Here is a 15,824-nt window from a genome sequence, read left to right on the forward strand (position 1 = left end):
TTTTGCCGGAAAAATCGCAAGAACATTAGACGCTTATTGTATAGAGCACAGTAGCGAACCTAATTACTATCGCGTTTTCATCTTTAATAATGGGATTGACAAGATCTCCAAGGTTTCTTACCCTTAGCACCATTTGAATTTTCGAAATGTATAGTAGTCTATCCGCCTAAAACAATGTTGCATGAAACAAGCTGGATGTTGCACCGCGTTGCAAAAAAAATTTCTTTATGCTTTATCTGTTGCACTATGAGGACATATATTCTGTATGTATCCGTATGCAGACTTACAGAGCCCTCATGTCTTTGTATGTAGATACGGTTGAATTTGGGGCGACCACATTCAACAGGATGTGAAACGGCTCGAGACCGTATGCCTTTACACATGGTGACAGCCGCTGAATCTTTTTTTGGAATCACTGGGGCTGTTACAATGGCCTCCACTTCCTCATGTGAAAAAGAACCAGGATAAAAGCACGCAAAACTTTTTCCGCTGTTAGGCAACTAAACAAAATCAAATTCTGCATTACGTACTGCTAACTCTAATGGAATATTATGGGATAGGGGTGGCATTATTTTCTTTGACTGTTTCCGGTTAAGCAGACAAGATTACTACAGGTAGACCAGTTATGCTCTAAGAGGCCACTGAAGTCCTGAGAAAGCTGAGTAGAGGAGTGAACTGTACTTACCAGCACTGAGCTAAGGCCTAGGTAGAAAGCGTGGGCAGAGTTTGCTGTGCCCTTCGGGGGATGTTACTGACATGGTTCACTAGACTCTGCCATGCTGCCTCAAGCATCTCGCCATCCCTACCACAAGCGCAAGCACAGCAGCACACGTGGTTGATCATCACAGCAGCCTCCATCTGCGTTGCCAGTACGACGCTGAACTGTCGAACAAAAGGGGACCGACGACGCAGTACGTCCGCGTACTCTGGCTGAGCGCGGCGCACAGGGAGGCACAAAGTAGCGAGCCTTCCTCTCGCGCATGGTAAACTGCGGTACAAGCGAACAAATTGTTGCCGGTGCATCAGCTTCGTTCGAGGCGACCGGTTAACCCTCTGTCTCGCTACGATCTCTGAAAGCGCTGTGGCTCATCAGGGCGGGTTCGTCAGCAATGATATTCACGCCGCGTGAGCACGCGGACGACTCTCCCTTTGTCACCCTACCGACAGCCTTCCTAAAATAAACAATTTTTTTTAAACTTATGAAAAATCGTAGACCTTTATGGAATCCAAAATCGCACCAAAAGGCTTATCAGTTTCATTAACACCATCAATGGGTCGTTTCCCCCGTCCGCCGTTGGCCTCCGTTTAAGAATTAATGTAACGGCAGCGACGGTAGTCCCAAGGGGTGAGAACAAGGTTGGCGCGTCGCGCGTGTCGGAGGCTGTTCGAGGGATTGGGGCCAAATAGATTGTGATCGCTTGACTGGCGCCGTTAGTTGCATGGTACAGCAGGCGGCGTCGAGGAGGTTTCCCATGGTCGCAAAGGGCCGAGACGTTTTTTCCCACGAAAAACGAACGAATGGTCAAGGGCGCTCGCAATTAACGTTAGTGGCTTCAAAGTAAAGCCTACTTAGCACGAAACCGCGCGCCCTGCGTGTCTCCAGAGATACGGAGTCAACTAAGCCTGACCCTGGCAAGCTTTAGGCCCCGCCCACTTGCATATCCCTTCCAAAGTGCACTACGAGTGGATTATATTGTACGGGAGCACAAATAGTATACATGCACAGCTACGCGCAGCTACCGAGGCTGGTGAATTAAGCGGCAAAGGAGCGAGTGGAAGGAGCGTTTCAAGTCTCTGTTTCGGCAGCTTTCAAATCGCCTTTGCTTAACTGCCTTGTATGTTGTCTTCCGTCCATAATAATTCATTTTTTTAAGATGTTCGAAGTGCACTGCCGCAACCCTCAGCGGTTTCCCAGGCTAGCGTACGGAGACTCAAGGTGCTCTCTATACTTGCAACTGCCTTATACTATCATTGACGATCGTGCCATCATCATCCTTCATCGACCGCGGGGATCATCTGACCAGCTGACCAGCCTTAGCATGCTCCTTCGAAAGTTAACTAGCACCTGCAGGGTACTTTGAGTTCCTCGGCGGTTCCGCGCTTGTAATTCGAGGCGCGTCAAAAACGAAACCACGCGGGCACACAAAGCTCATAGCCGCAAAGCACCAAAACGCGCCTAAATTCACCTGGCCGCCTTTGGCGCCGGCATGTATCGGTTTTCCTTGGCTTCCAACATTCAGGTTGTCTTTTTTTCAGCTTTCTGTGTGTGATAAAAGCGCACTTGCGATTTCAAAATAAAACTTACTTTAACATTGAACCGCGTAACTCGTACTGCTGTCGGTTCAGAGAGTGTTTAGCGACGATGACCTGTTTAAACTTTGAATTGCAGGCAGCCTGGACTCCGAAGCAGCTTTGTAAAGCCTCTGTATGGTTTGTCAGCCTCAGGTATTCGTAGCGTCTTTTCTCCTATTTTATCATCACATGTGTTCTTGCGAGATTGACACGTGGCAGCGATACCTGTATTTTTGTTCCTACTCTTTTCTACCCTACATGAGCTTTGTTTTCAGTAAGGTTGGCGTTTTTTAATCAGAAGCTGGTAGTCTTCTATGGATACAAGCCAACTTCTATCTCTCCTCAGTGTCCGTTTAAAGGGCCTTCAAACTGGTAGCACCTTACCTATGCTTGCGGAAGAACGCCGCCTGGCTCTCGTAGTCTTCGAACGACTCAGAGTCTTGCCCTTGGCAACATTGCGCAGACATGGTTCCCTTTCAGAGCTCGGTGTGTAAGCAGTCGGCTTTCGAAGGCTGTGCGTCAATGCCACCTTGTGTTTGGTTCTGCCTGCTCTGTACTGCCCCCTCATGTATTGTGCAGGCTCCTTCCAGGGCCTGTTTGTGGCTCTCGTTTGGCGTTGGCCGCTGCAGACTAGCTACCCCTACCCTTCCCGTACTGGGCGTCTTTGATTGTCAGCGTGGACTGTGCCTGCGCTGCGTTCAGAAGCCAAAGTGGCTTTCACGTTGCTTCATGCTCTAGAGCTGGGCACCTCCGAGTTAAGCCTTGGACTTCGTGTTGCACGCTTGGTGCTGGGTTTACCTTCGCTCTCTCTGGCTGCCCATGTGGTTCTAGCGGAGACTTCCGATGGCTTCCTCTTGGTGCAGCTGTGTGCTGACACTTGTTTCTCATTGGCAGCCCTTGTCTTGGGCGCTGGTGATGTCTCACTTGTGGGCCTCCATTTCGACTCCCTGCTGCGCGCAGCCCTGGTCAGGGTAGCTGGCGATCTGGGGACAGAGCCATTTTTTCTACTTGATGCACGTGTTGCCACTGTTTCGAAACCGTGTTCCTCCTCACTGGAAGCAGCCTTCTACCTTTCCATGAGGTTGTAGGAAAAGAGCAGAATTCTATGCCACTAGAGTTGTTCAGTTGAACGCTCAGGTTTTCTTACACCTTTTTCCGCGCCGCTTTAATCGCGCTTTGCTTCAGGTTCTGTACGTTTTCGAGTTCAGTCTTCCAAATTCGTAGTCGTAGGAGATGGCTTCGCAGGAGTCTCCTGCATACTTCTGGCATCACCCGGCGATGGTGAGCGATCCAAGGGGATGATCGGAGCCACAGGAAGAGAAACACCAGCAGCACCAGGGGGCGCCTTCCCTGCGGCGACGAGGACTCTTAAGGCATAAAGTCTGTGTTAAAAATCCATTTCGGACATATTCTATTAATAGAATATTGATTTTCTGTTATTTTGTCCCCATAGGTAAAACCAAAATGAATGCTTTTACTGTATTGAATAAAACTTTACCGTCGCAGAAGATGTCAGAACTGCACCTTTTGCTCGCTTAGTATATTTCTGACATATTGCAAATTTACTATATTCTATACGGCTTATAACAGCCCGCAAATTGCTGTTACAGCATTAGACGTATTTCGGTTGTCCAACGACGGAAAATATCACTGACTGCCCGACGCAACAGTGCAGTCATGACTCATTATTGTGATAACCATTAGGAGTCACATTCCAAAGAAAACGAGGCATTGTCATAAATCAAGAGATCGATGAGGTAGCGAGGTCGCGGGACGTCACTCAGCCGTGAGAGATGTCGCCACACCACGAATGGCGACGGAAAGTTATGTCAATAAATTTGATGCATTCTAACGCGTGTAGTAGCTGCCTTTACATACAAATACTTTCCGAGAGACGCCACATAATCTCGCCCCGTGAGGCGTTCCCGACACAAGGACTATGGGCCTCGAAATTGCTGCTCTAGTGCGGAACTAGTCGCGTTCCGTTCGAAAGTGCGGATGGTCTAGAACCGAACTGCTCAGCGGAACTTACGTCAGGCGTCCGCCAGGAGTCGAACTGTCAAACAAAATTTACTTAGGCATCTAGTGAAAAAATACGGTCCTACGAGTCGGAGTCCTTTTCCCTGGATTGTACGGGTCCGCAGATTCCCAACCCGCGCTTCCCGGTCTAATATCATCACATTCTCCACACGTAATGCAATAAGTGGTGCTTATCTCTCTGCCAGTATCATAAACACGAAGAGTAGGGAGAAAATGACGTTTTGACTGTTCCCCGAAAACCGATTTTGAGCTCCAGATTGCTCCACGGGAGCATGAAGATTCCTGCTACAATTTTTGCGAGGACTGCTTATTTGTTAGTACTGATGAATAATCTCGACGAACGAATTTAATATTTATTAAAGTACACTTTTATTGTGCTGCCAACACATTAAACCAACACATACCTTTATTCTCGCATTTTAAACGTGTGCGAAACATGGTGTAGGTGAAATACCAGACAAATTTTACGAATAAATATCGAATACCGAGCGAGAAATTTCAGGAACCTATTTCCTACATACTTTTCGAGCATTCATGAATACAATTTATGTTTAAAATACATTACAAATAACCCATCGTATACTACAAACGTATCAATTGTCGTTAAAGGTCCTCCCCAAACTTCAACAAGAGGTCTGTCGAAATTTGGAACAAAGCCGAAAGACACATTGATTGGTGCAGATTTTTCAAAGTGTGTTTCTTCTGCTGGTGTCTTCACCGCACCTTATGAGTGGAGAGCGTCAGATTTAGAGGACAGGTCTCTATCTTCCAGAAAGCAGAGAGTCGGCTGATTTTCTTCACCTGCAGCGTATTGTTCCCAACTGAGTACGAATGCTGACACACGGAGGCAGACTGTTGACGCCTGAGAACAGGCTCTGCTTGGTGGGTCTTCTACTAGCTCAGAGCCGTCGTTGTCGCCAAGAGAAGTGGGTTCTTTTTCAGCAGGCATGCTGAATTCAGTAGTGCTGATATTTGTAGTGCCGACACGTACAGGGCCGACATGTGCAGGGCCGAAGTTTGCAGGGCCGATGTTTGCAGTACCGAAGTTTGGAGTACCAGTTTGCAGTGTTGACGTGTGAAGTAGTAATGCTTGGAGTGTCTACCGGTCGTATGCCGAAGTGTGCAATGCCATACTGGGCAGAGCCGACTGGTGCAGTGCCGAAGTGCAAATTTCCAACGAGTGCAGCAGCAGCCGAGCTGCGTACTGTCTTTTCTTGCTCAGGTGCCATAACCACACGGCACCTGCTCAAATCAGGCTAAATGTGGCGGATAATGTGCCGATGCTTGCTTTCAGGAATTATGTCCTCATAGCTGTCCATTAGCGGCGTTCCATCCAGGTGCTCTTCATCGAAAGTGGCCACAGTCTCTGCAAGGCATGACGCTGCAGCTGCAGGCGCTGGCTGAGATGGTGACTCCTTGGGACCTCGCTGAGCTGGCCCGGCAACAGATGAATCGGCTGCAGTGGGCGAGTGCAGGCACCCGGCCGCCTCTTGATCCAGGAACTCTGGAGGCCGCAGTGGATTGCGCTCGGGGAACATATCTGTCCAGCTAGCGGTCCCGGTACCTTGTTCCCATCTATATCCCGGTCGTCACTTCTGGGCTGCAAACTGGGATCGGGCTGCTGTGGCGTCGGTTGTGGAGAGCAAACCAGACTTGGAGTGCTGTCTTGCCGATCAATGCCAGAGTGGTCGCTGTCAGTGTCCGTGGGTGTCGGGAACTCTCTGGATCGGTCACTGGAAATTTCTGTCTCCTATGAATGGCATGCCTCCACTTCGCCTTTGCCTGCTCCTCAGGATGACACTGCATGAAGGTGCCTCCTAGGATCTGGCCAGTGGTGCCAAGGTCAGGGCTAGCTTCCGAACAGTTCGAATCTGGTGTGGAAAATCTGACCCTCCGCTCTGATGGATCTGCCGGTATTCGCTGCACCTCCTCGTCGAGATCTGTGGGCGTCGGACATGTGCGAGCATGTTCTTGTCGGAACCCTTTCGAAGGACAACTGGCGTGGAAGTAACAGGTGGGAGTTTCACGAGTCGCCGGTTCAAGAGAGACGCAGGTGCGACTGTAGGTCGGTGTGCCGCGGAGGTTGTCCGTTGAAGATGGCCCTCCCACAGAGTGACGGAAGGCGTGCGCAGGATCGATACTGCATCCTCCTCCGGCTTGCATTGCGGGGTATAGAAGCCGGCAACCGGAGCAGACATTGAGGCACACGATTCACTCACAGCAGTCTTGTCGGGAGCAAAAGGCATACCTGGTGGCATTGACGCCTCTGCAGCACCCATAGTGGCCCTCACTGCAGCCACCTGCGTTGCCAGGCGAGGCGTGATGCCGCTGTGCGGCACACGAGTTGGCACAAACCCCGGGTACTGCTCTGGTTTGGCAGGCTGGTTTCGCCTGCTTGATGCTAGATATAGCTGCGCTGCCGGCAGGGGCATTGACCGCACGAAGCTCTGAGTGAGTTCCTGCGTGGCGGAAAAATTCTCCCGCATCTCGCGGAGGCACGAGTGCTGCATCCTCCCCTCCCGAAACAGCTCCTGAAGGCAGCCGGTCAGCGGCAGGACAGCATGGGGTCGTACGCCCTGCAGGAAGGGCAGCCCCTTGGAGGTGCTCTTGAGAGAGTCATACTGCCTCCCTGGAAAATACGTACCGTCATTGGTTGTGTTCTTAGGGATGCGGAACTTTCTCTTTGACAGTGAGCATTTCGTGACCGCATGGGCGAAAAACAGGCTTGTGAAACGCAGTGCCATACCATTTAAGTGGCTGAGAATCCTGCCATGGGCGTTGTGTGGGCGACTTCACAACATCTTGATCTGCTGTGAAGCTAAGCTGCGCGGAGACACGACGCAAAGCAAGCGTCGACGAAAGGTTATGGGAGGCTCCTTGAGGCTAACACACTGACATTGAAGCCCACAGATTACATCGTTATCCTGGAAATAACGAACCAAATTAATTAATGCGTCTCATAACCACTGCCCATACAAAGGGGCGGAAAGTAGATTCTGCCAATGACACTCATTAATTTCCTGACTGCAAGTGAATCCAATAGCTAAATTGAGGGAACTGCTTAATCTGGCAGCGGTCTTGAATTAGCTCTTAGATAGCGGTATTGAAAGTGCTCATGACTATTTATTTACTGATGTATTTTTCATGTTGTTAGCCTCTTTATAGGGTCGCGATAGGGAGGGAGTATGACAATAAATTGATCAAAATATTGGCACATTCGAAAGGTTCAAACAAGAAACATTATAACGGCGAACATTTCCATCTAGATTACCGCAAACGCAAAATTCAAATACTGTTACGCTGGAGCTGATGACACTCAAAGCATACAAGAAAGATTCTTGTCGAGGCCAAAATGATTTTGCTCTTTTTTTTTCCAGTGGTACCTGTCACTTTTGCGGCCACGCAGAGAAAGTTGATGCATCAACCTTAGCTACCACTATTTCCAACTTACCCTGACGTTAGGCTAAAGACGTTTACATTTGTAATGTACAGCAAAATAATTTGTAAAACATCTTTTGTTTCCACTATTCAGATTATACACCATGTGACGCAAAATAACCAACAGTGAAGGTTTACTGATCCATACAACAAAATCGGAGCACGTCCGAACGGCGGCTGCGCAAGAGAATGATTGTGACAAATTTTCATCCCACCTGTTGCCGGCACTGCGCACTTCGTTAATGCAGTGCTTAAGGTCAGGAGGGTCTCAGTGGGTCTCGTACTCCCAACCGTCACCAGAAATTACTAGGGATCTGGGACACCTCGTACTGGAATGTTGGCACTGCATGAATCCGAAGCAAGCAGTCATTTTTTATTCTTCTTATCAGTTTTGGTTTTAACGTTCCTAATCTATTGTTTTGAAAATATCGCTGTGATTTTAGACGAACTCCTGTACTGCACATCTAAAGCTGCAAAAGCCGGTTTGCTGAAGCCTTCACCTTGATTTTGAATAAATAAATAAATATTCCCGCGACTGACATTCGAACCAGCCGCGGCGCTGAAACATGAGGCTCGCTGGTAACTGTACAAGAGCAGTTAGCTGTTGCTGCCGCCGAACCCGTGTCATGTGTTAAACTGTAACATACCCTTGCACTACTTCTTCTTTTTCCTCTGAAAACATGGCACATACCCACATGGGGGATTGGTCGAGGTGTAGTAGCTTAAAGAAGGAAATTTGCATAAGCGATTACGGTGAGATATCAGCGCCAAGAGTGAGTTTTGAAAAATGTATCGATGAAAACCGACAGAAGAATATTTAAAGCGAAATACAAAACCGCATTTGGTGAAAAAAGAAGAGGTCGAAGAATTTTAAAAGAGGAAATAAACCTACCAGTTGCAACTATGTAATCATGGAGAAACCCACAAACTGAATCCAATGGAAATCCCTCGCACCGAACAATAATAACACTGGCAGAGTTATCGAGAGCCCTAATCTGAAGAGAGGGACTTCAAGGTAAATCTTTCTCTGAAGTGCGAGCTTTGGACAGTAAAGCAGAAAATGGTCTACAGAGTCGCATAGTCGCATAGGTTTGTCGGTGGCCACCCCCATGTGTATAGATGTAAATTTAAACTGGGAATCCTGCACCGTTACCGCGTCATTGATACCTCACGCAGGCTAGATTACACGAACGGACGTTCCAATTGTATGCTAAGTGCTGATAATCGGTGGTATTTAGCAAGGGATCGCGTAACCTGGCTGATATGTGTTGGATCCACTGATACCTGGAAACCGCCAGCAGACTGAAATTCGCGACGGCATAAATCACTGATCCGTGAGGAGCTGACCTTGCTAAGTAATCAGCCACCTCATTTGAATGAATACCTACATGTCCTAGAACCCAAACAAGACGGACCTGCATTAAAGTGGGTGGGACAAAATATCTCAAAATACGGCTAAAAAAAATCTCGCACTGCGTGTTGCACATCGTCGTCTTCATCAAGTTAAATAGGCGGCGCGAACAGATCACATCTTAACAACAGAGCTTAACCCTAGCCTAATATCGTCGCCAGACGTGCCGACGACCCAGCAAAGCAAAACTATGAGCCAGTAAGGATAAACACACGCTTTCGCGCGTCCACGTGGTTTAACTTCGTTAAAACCCTATTTCATTTTCTAAAACCCGACACGGAATACCAAGTTGGCAGCGCTACAAAAACGTGGGAAAAAAGAAAACCCGTGCCCGTGCACAACGCGTCAGTCCTGAGCTGGCCACTCAGCTCCATGGCTACACAACAAGAACAAGCACATTGACAGAGCATAGGAATAGTATGTTTCAGGTCTGTGACATAAACTAAACAAACAACCTAAGAAATGACTTGTCCCTTTCGTATAAAACGATGTGCAAAACAGGCCGTCAGTCGCTTTCCCCCTCTCCTTATTTATTTCATTTTCAACTTGTGCTCAAATCACTCGATAACCCTTTGTGTAAGACGGGGGTTTATTGAAAGGAGCTGGGAAGACGGAAACAACGGCCAAAAGAGACCCAGGTCAGGAAAGGCGAGCACAGACTTACGTGGCGATAGCAATGCGGCTGAAGCGCAGGGCCGTGAGTGCGCATCTTCGTCTTCAAATTTGAGTCTGAGAAAAAACTTTCAGGTAGCATAGATTAATTCGCAGGAGCCGTGTGGTCGGGGCCCCTAGTCCAGGGTTTCGCTGGCGGCTGCTGACTTGCGTACTGGTTGGATGATCCAGGATTACTGGTCCAGGTTGTCGCTGGTCAGAGCCTCCTCCCACTGCTCGTGTGTCGCGTGTGGCGCTAGTGACTTTTTATCCGGTTTGACCTTGCATAGCATGGTAGAGCGTGGGGCTTGCTCCGCACCAAGGACAGTAACTCGGGAATTGCGTGGGTCTTCGCTTGTGTAAAATGTGAAGACTTGGATATGTGTTTGTTTGTATTCTCCTCCAGTCACTGGCATCCGAGTTGTTTGTGTGGCGGTCAGAGGAGGAGGATATAGAAGAGGAAAGGCAGGGAGGTTAACCGAAATAATAATCGGTTTGCTACCCTACACGGGGGGAAGGGGGTGAGGGGCGGTGAGAAATGTCTTCTTTCTATATAAGGTGTTCTAGCCAGTCACCGTAAGGTCCTAAGAGGGAGGAAGGGTCAGTGGCGTGGCCAGAAATTTTGCTCGGAGGGGGCTCATGTTGCAGCGCGGCCTCCTCACAGAATTTGTGGAGAGTCAAACGAAATAATAATAACTGCATTGTCATTGACAATGTCATTGAGTATTAGATAACGCTACGCATTCTCTAGGCAAGTGAAATATGTATTTTTTTAAATCAAAGAATGTATTCGTATGTCTTAAAAATCGTAGCAGACATAACTGATACCAGTGCTTCCACGTTTTTACATATTTATTAAGTAAAAAAAAATATCACATGAAGTCTAGAACTATATCAGTCCGAAACCAGCAAAGAAGTGCATGCCGCTAATATAAAAAACGTAAAGGCCATGAAATGAGCAAGTAGAGGACAAATATTTTAATGAATCTTTGTCGTTCAAGAACCTTTACATTTCTGTGCATATGCAACGGCCAGGGAAAAATCTCAATGACGCTGTCCTTCGTTCCAGTGTACTGCACAGCAGCAGCTGTCACCGGGCGTGTATTGCGAGTGATTTCACCGATATTTCAGCCGCAACAGCGAGCACATGCATAAACGAGGAGTTCTGCAAAATATACATTAGAAGTGCGCAGATAAAATGGAAATACAACTTGATAAAGAACAAAAACGTTTCAACGCAAACAAAGTCACTGTATGTATACACAAAACCTCGCAACAAGTTTTTTAAATACACATGTCTCCATTAAATCTACGTATCTAAGCAAACGTTACACTATATAACGCGTCAAATGAGGCAAATAAACATCTTGCGCAATCATACGCAAGGAAAGGGAGACCATCCAAGCAAGAACAGTACTTTGATAGCAGAAGTCGCGATTTGGACTTGGGCCACGCTGCGATTGGTGACAGTTCGAAAACATTTCGAGGGGGAGGGGGGGCTGAAGCCCTATAAGCCTCCCCCCCCCCTCCCCTTGGCTACGCCCCTAGGTGGGGTAGGGATGGGGATCCGCCCTGCTTGTGAGAGCTCGGGCTAGATCACTCGCTACTTCGTTTCCAGCTAGGCCACCGTGACCAGGTGTCCATGTTACTCTTCCTGAGAGTGAAAGTGTCCTTAATAGTGTGCTCGCCCTTGCGTCATATTTTCAGGAAGGTAATCCTGTAAGCTTGTTGGGAGTCCGCCACTATGTGCGATGACTTCACCTGTTGATCTTGAGTCTTGATTGTGATGGCTATGGCTAGTGATACCACTTCCGCAGGATCTTCGGTATTGAATGAAGCCCTGTCGTCGACCGCAGCAGTCGCGAACCTGCCTGGCACGGCATAGGCACCGATGTCCACGTATACCGCTTCAGATTGTTTTGATAGTTTTTTTACCGAAAAGCTTTACTAGGCTCGTCAACACCGCGCTTCGCGTGAGCTGTATCCCCCGGACTGAAGTCACGCACGGCGCAGGCCACTGCGCATGTGCGCGGCCAATTCTCCTCCTCGCCACCGTTTGAACTTTTCGCCGCAGCCTTGCGCAGTGCGCATTTGAAAGGAGGGGTATATAAGGCGCGCTTGCCCATAGAACAGGCGCCGACAGTCGCCACGGAAGAACAAGAAGCAACAGACAGTGCGCCAGGAAACACTCATATCTCGGTGGACACCCGAACCGCGCCGTAAGGGAAGGAAAATGAAAAGAATATTGGTTTTAAGGAAAGCAAACGACGCCTGTCGCTCTCATATCTCGGTGGATACCCGAACCGCGCCGTAAGTGCCTTAAGGAAAATGAATTGAAATGAAAATTGCTTTTAAGGAAAGCAAATGCCTGTCTCTCATATCTTGGCGTACACCAGAAAGGAATGCACACCACAGTACATGTCTCTGACGCAACCTTCTAAGACAGCACCGTAAACATTACAGGCGCGGCTCCTCCTCCGCCTCGCCGCAGCTTTTCGCTTCGACATATGCAGTCTTTACCTCAACTAAGCCACAGCCAATTTTTTTTTGCCAGCTTTTTGTCTCTGGCGCTCCTTCTATCCCTCTGCCGTTAGGGATGCATGTGCCTTGTTATCGGGTGTACATAGATCTTTTCTCTTTAAGGTGTCAGAATTTAGGACCTGATCCCGATAGTTCGTAGTGCCTGCCATAGCGCCGGTGTCGTCAGGATATCCCTACCCTCTTGTTTTGTGGTTAAGCGTTTTTTTTTACCCTGTAGAACCGCTTCCCTGAGGTCGTCACAGGTGCTGTGTACTCCGAGTTCCCAAATACGCTGCATTATTGTCGTTCATTGGATGTTTAGGCAGTTTTATGGGCTCCCCTTATGATGGTATCAGTGGCCCTTCTATCAACGATTCTGAAAGCTTGATAGGGGAGCCCCTAGGTGGTACTGCTTACGACTAGGGCGAGACTGTGGCCCGGGCATCCCTGTCGGCTGCCGCTCCTGTTCCTCCGAAGCGAACCAGCGGTACTCCATCAGGTTGAACTGCTGATCCTTCCTGCTGACGTGTTGGCTTGAAGGGTTTTTTTGTTGTTTGTTGTCCTTTTGGACGGCGGTGTTGTTGTGCCTTGGTCCAGTGACTGTCTTGAGGCGCTCCTCGCAGTCTCTGTCTCCCGTTGCATGGTTTTCTTGGCACGCCAATCACTCAGCCTCGCAGCTGTGGTTTTCCTCCGGGTCCTGAAGTCCGTAGTCGCGGCACAGGTTGATCCCCGGGGTTGGGCACACGTCCGCAATGTGGCCTGCTTTGAGACATAATTTGCAGGTCTGCTGTGTCGGTCTACATGGGCAGCACGCCGTCTATCCTCCGTAGTATATGACGTAACGGGGAATGATGGGCCTCAGGAAGGTTAGCACTGCTGTGCGAGACCCTCCAAACATGCGTGCTTGAACGATCTCTACCTCACCGGGTGCGCAGTCAAAGGTTGGCTAAGAATCATTCTCATGGAGTGTTTGGGTCCATTCCATGAATAACTCCTCTGATGGCATCCTCAGGCGCCGCCAGATAGACGTTTACTGCGTTAGTCTTGCCCCCCAGGCACAGACTCGTGATATGCAGTACGGCATCCGTGGTCTCTTCACAGGGAGCGCTGACTATGATGATTTTTGATACGGTGTGTGCTCGCACAATAATGCGGTCGCACGATGGTAAGTAATTGTTGCAGGCTGCCACGATGGCTCTAGAAAACTGGGCTGGCACGAATTTCTTGACGTCCATGCCCTTCTTGGGTCTTACACTTATCTTGTAGACAGTTGTAGTAGGCGGTGGTAGCTTCCTCTTCTTCTGAGTCGTGTGACGCACTGCCGGCTGGGCTAGCGATACTGACGGCTTTTGCGGTTTTACGGCGCTCTGAAGTAGGTGCGTTGGGGGAGCATAAGTCTTTCCTGCGTTCACGACTTGCACGCACTTTGCTAATCTTTTCCGATTCTTCTTGCATATGTTTACCTGCCAGTTGCAGTGCAGGTCGTCAGGCGATCAGGCACGGCCTTCGTCACCACCTGGATGATTTTGGATTTGGGCGTCTAAATGCATTTCCTTGGCATTCGTAGAGTTAGCTGGGTGAGTGGTTGGTAAGCATAGACCACTGAGAACCACCTCGTTTTGGTTTGATGTATCCTTTTTTGTTTTTAATTTGAGATGTTTGCCATTAGGCATCATGCTGACTGGGTAGGCTGCACTAGGCCTCGCCCCACCTAGCGCGGTGGCCACCGCCTCGAAGCCTCACAATTCCCTAGAAATGTCGGAAAAACGCTCACAGGCTTGATAAAATCGTCGATGGATACCAGATGATTTCGCAAAACTCTTCGAATTATGATTTCCTAGATTGTAGGGATGTTTCGCAGGAAATTTGCCTTGTTGGCAGAGCCCATGCGAAGCGCGTCCACTTCTACTTCTTCTTCTTCCCCTCAGTAAACATAGGTTACATACCCACGCGGGAGGCTTGGCCAAGGTACGGTGGTGACCACTCCCATCAGCTCTCAGTCTTCATCTCCCTCTTTAGATTTGATCAGCTGGTATCGTATAAATCGAGGTTGGGTACGCAGAACAACAGCCTGAAGTGCGCGATGACAACCCATAATAATCCAGCCTATCATTCGGAACAATTAGGTAGTTAGTACACCATATGCTTTGTTCCTTAATTTCCTCGCAGTCGTCGTCGTGTGTTGTAATTCTCTGGTGTCATTGCAGTGCTTAGGATCTGGGTCCCTTTGCAGCCTCCTAATTCGCCCCACACATTGAGTGGCTTCGTCGCCATTTTCAGCCCAAGTGCATCCACTTGCAGCACAGAGGACTCTCCCATATTCCTCCATTAACCTTATGCACCCTATTCTTACAAAATTCCTAATCTGGTCTGGCTACCTGCGCACATGTCCAAATTTCAGTTATGTTTCTAAAAAAAGGGTCCCTTTCGACGACAGCTGATTGGCCGAAACGCCGGATGCGGTGGTCAGTTGGGTTGCGACATTGAGCGGCAGAAGTGAGGGCGCTGGAAGCTGCGCTGCCGGGAGCTGCAAAAGGCTTGGCGACGCTTTTGCCCTTTGCCGAGAAACAGAACAAGACAAAAAAAAAACTGGCATCTTGGGCATCAGACGCCACAGTAAAGAGGCAATGTGAATATGCACCATTCGCGAAGTGTTCCTCAAAAAAAAACAAAAATACTTCGTGCACACCTTTTGCACTTTGTATTTGCGAGATATATACTTAAATAAAAATTTGAATTACGCAACTGGTTAGCCAAAAACAGTGATAAATGGCGGCCGCTGCAGCCACCGATCGCCGATGGCAAACCACAGCCGGCCAGATTATTCGTCCAGCCCGGCGTTTTACATTTAGCTCGAGGGGAAAGAGGACGGGAGAGGATAATTTCGCGTGCACTCACTCGCTACACGAGTGGTGGACGCAGGCTGTCGTACTGAAACAGCAATGCGCAGCGGCGACCTTCGGTCAGCACAGAGCGGTACTGCTTGCTTCCTGCGAAATCGCTAAACTAACTTCTCTTCTGTTATCGGAACACTAAACACAGCGATCACAGTTTTTTTTATTTTGTACACCTTTTGTGCAGGCACTGCAGGAACCGCGAGTCACTGCTCTAAGGCATTCTTTTATTCGTGCCGAAAATAAACGAAATGGTTTACCAGCAAAACTTCTTGTTCTTTTTGGTCTCACAAAGGCGTTGACAGCCTTTGCGGGAGACGTATTAAGAGCGTCACCGTTACGCAAGCGCACGTTTGCCCACGGCCACCTGGAAACCGGATATCTTGCATTCGCATTACATGCCCTGGCCAAGCCCATATCTTCCTCTGGATTTCGACTCGGATACCCGTAACATGAGCTTGTTCTCAGTCCCACTCCGTTCCCTTCCTGTGTCTTAACGTTACACCTATCATTTTCCTTTCCACACTTTTGCAAGCTGAACCCTTTTAGTTAGCCTCCAGGTTTTTTCCCCAGAGTCG

General features: G+C 48.7%; 2 pseudogenes; both read right to left on the reverse strand.

Moving 5' to 3' along the window:
- Positions 1–2,932: 2,932 nt before the first annotated feature.
- Positions 2,933–4,864, reverse strand: LOC149357181 (uncharacterized; annotated as a pseudogene).
- Positions 4,865–5,056: 192 nt separating this feature from the next.
- The window catches only part of LOC149357182 (uncharacterized), a 34,534-nt pseudogene continuing 23,766 nt past the window's right edge, over positions 5,057–15,824 (reverse strand).

This window comes from Amblyomma mixtum, chromosome 3 (genome assembly GCF_055824585.1).
Source record: "Amblyomma mixtum isolate Tamu chromosome 3, ASM5582458v1, whole genome shotgun sequence".
Taxonomy (NCBI): Eukaryota; Metazoa; Arthropoda; class Arachnida; order Ixodida; family Ixodidae; genus Amblyomma; species Amblyomma mixtum.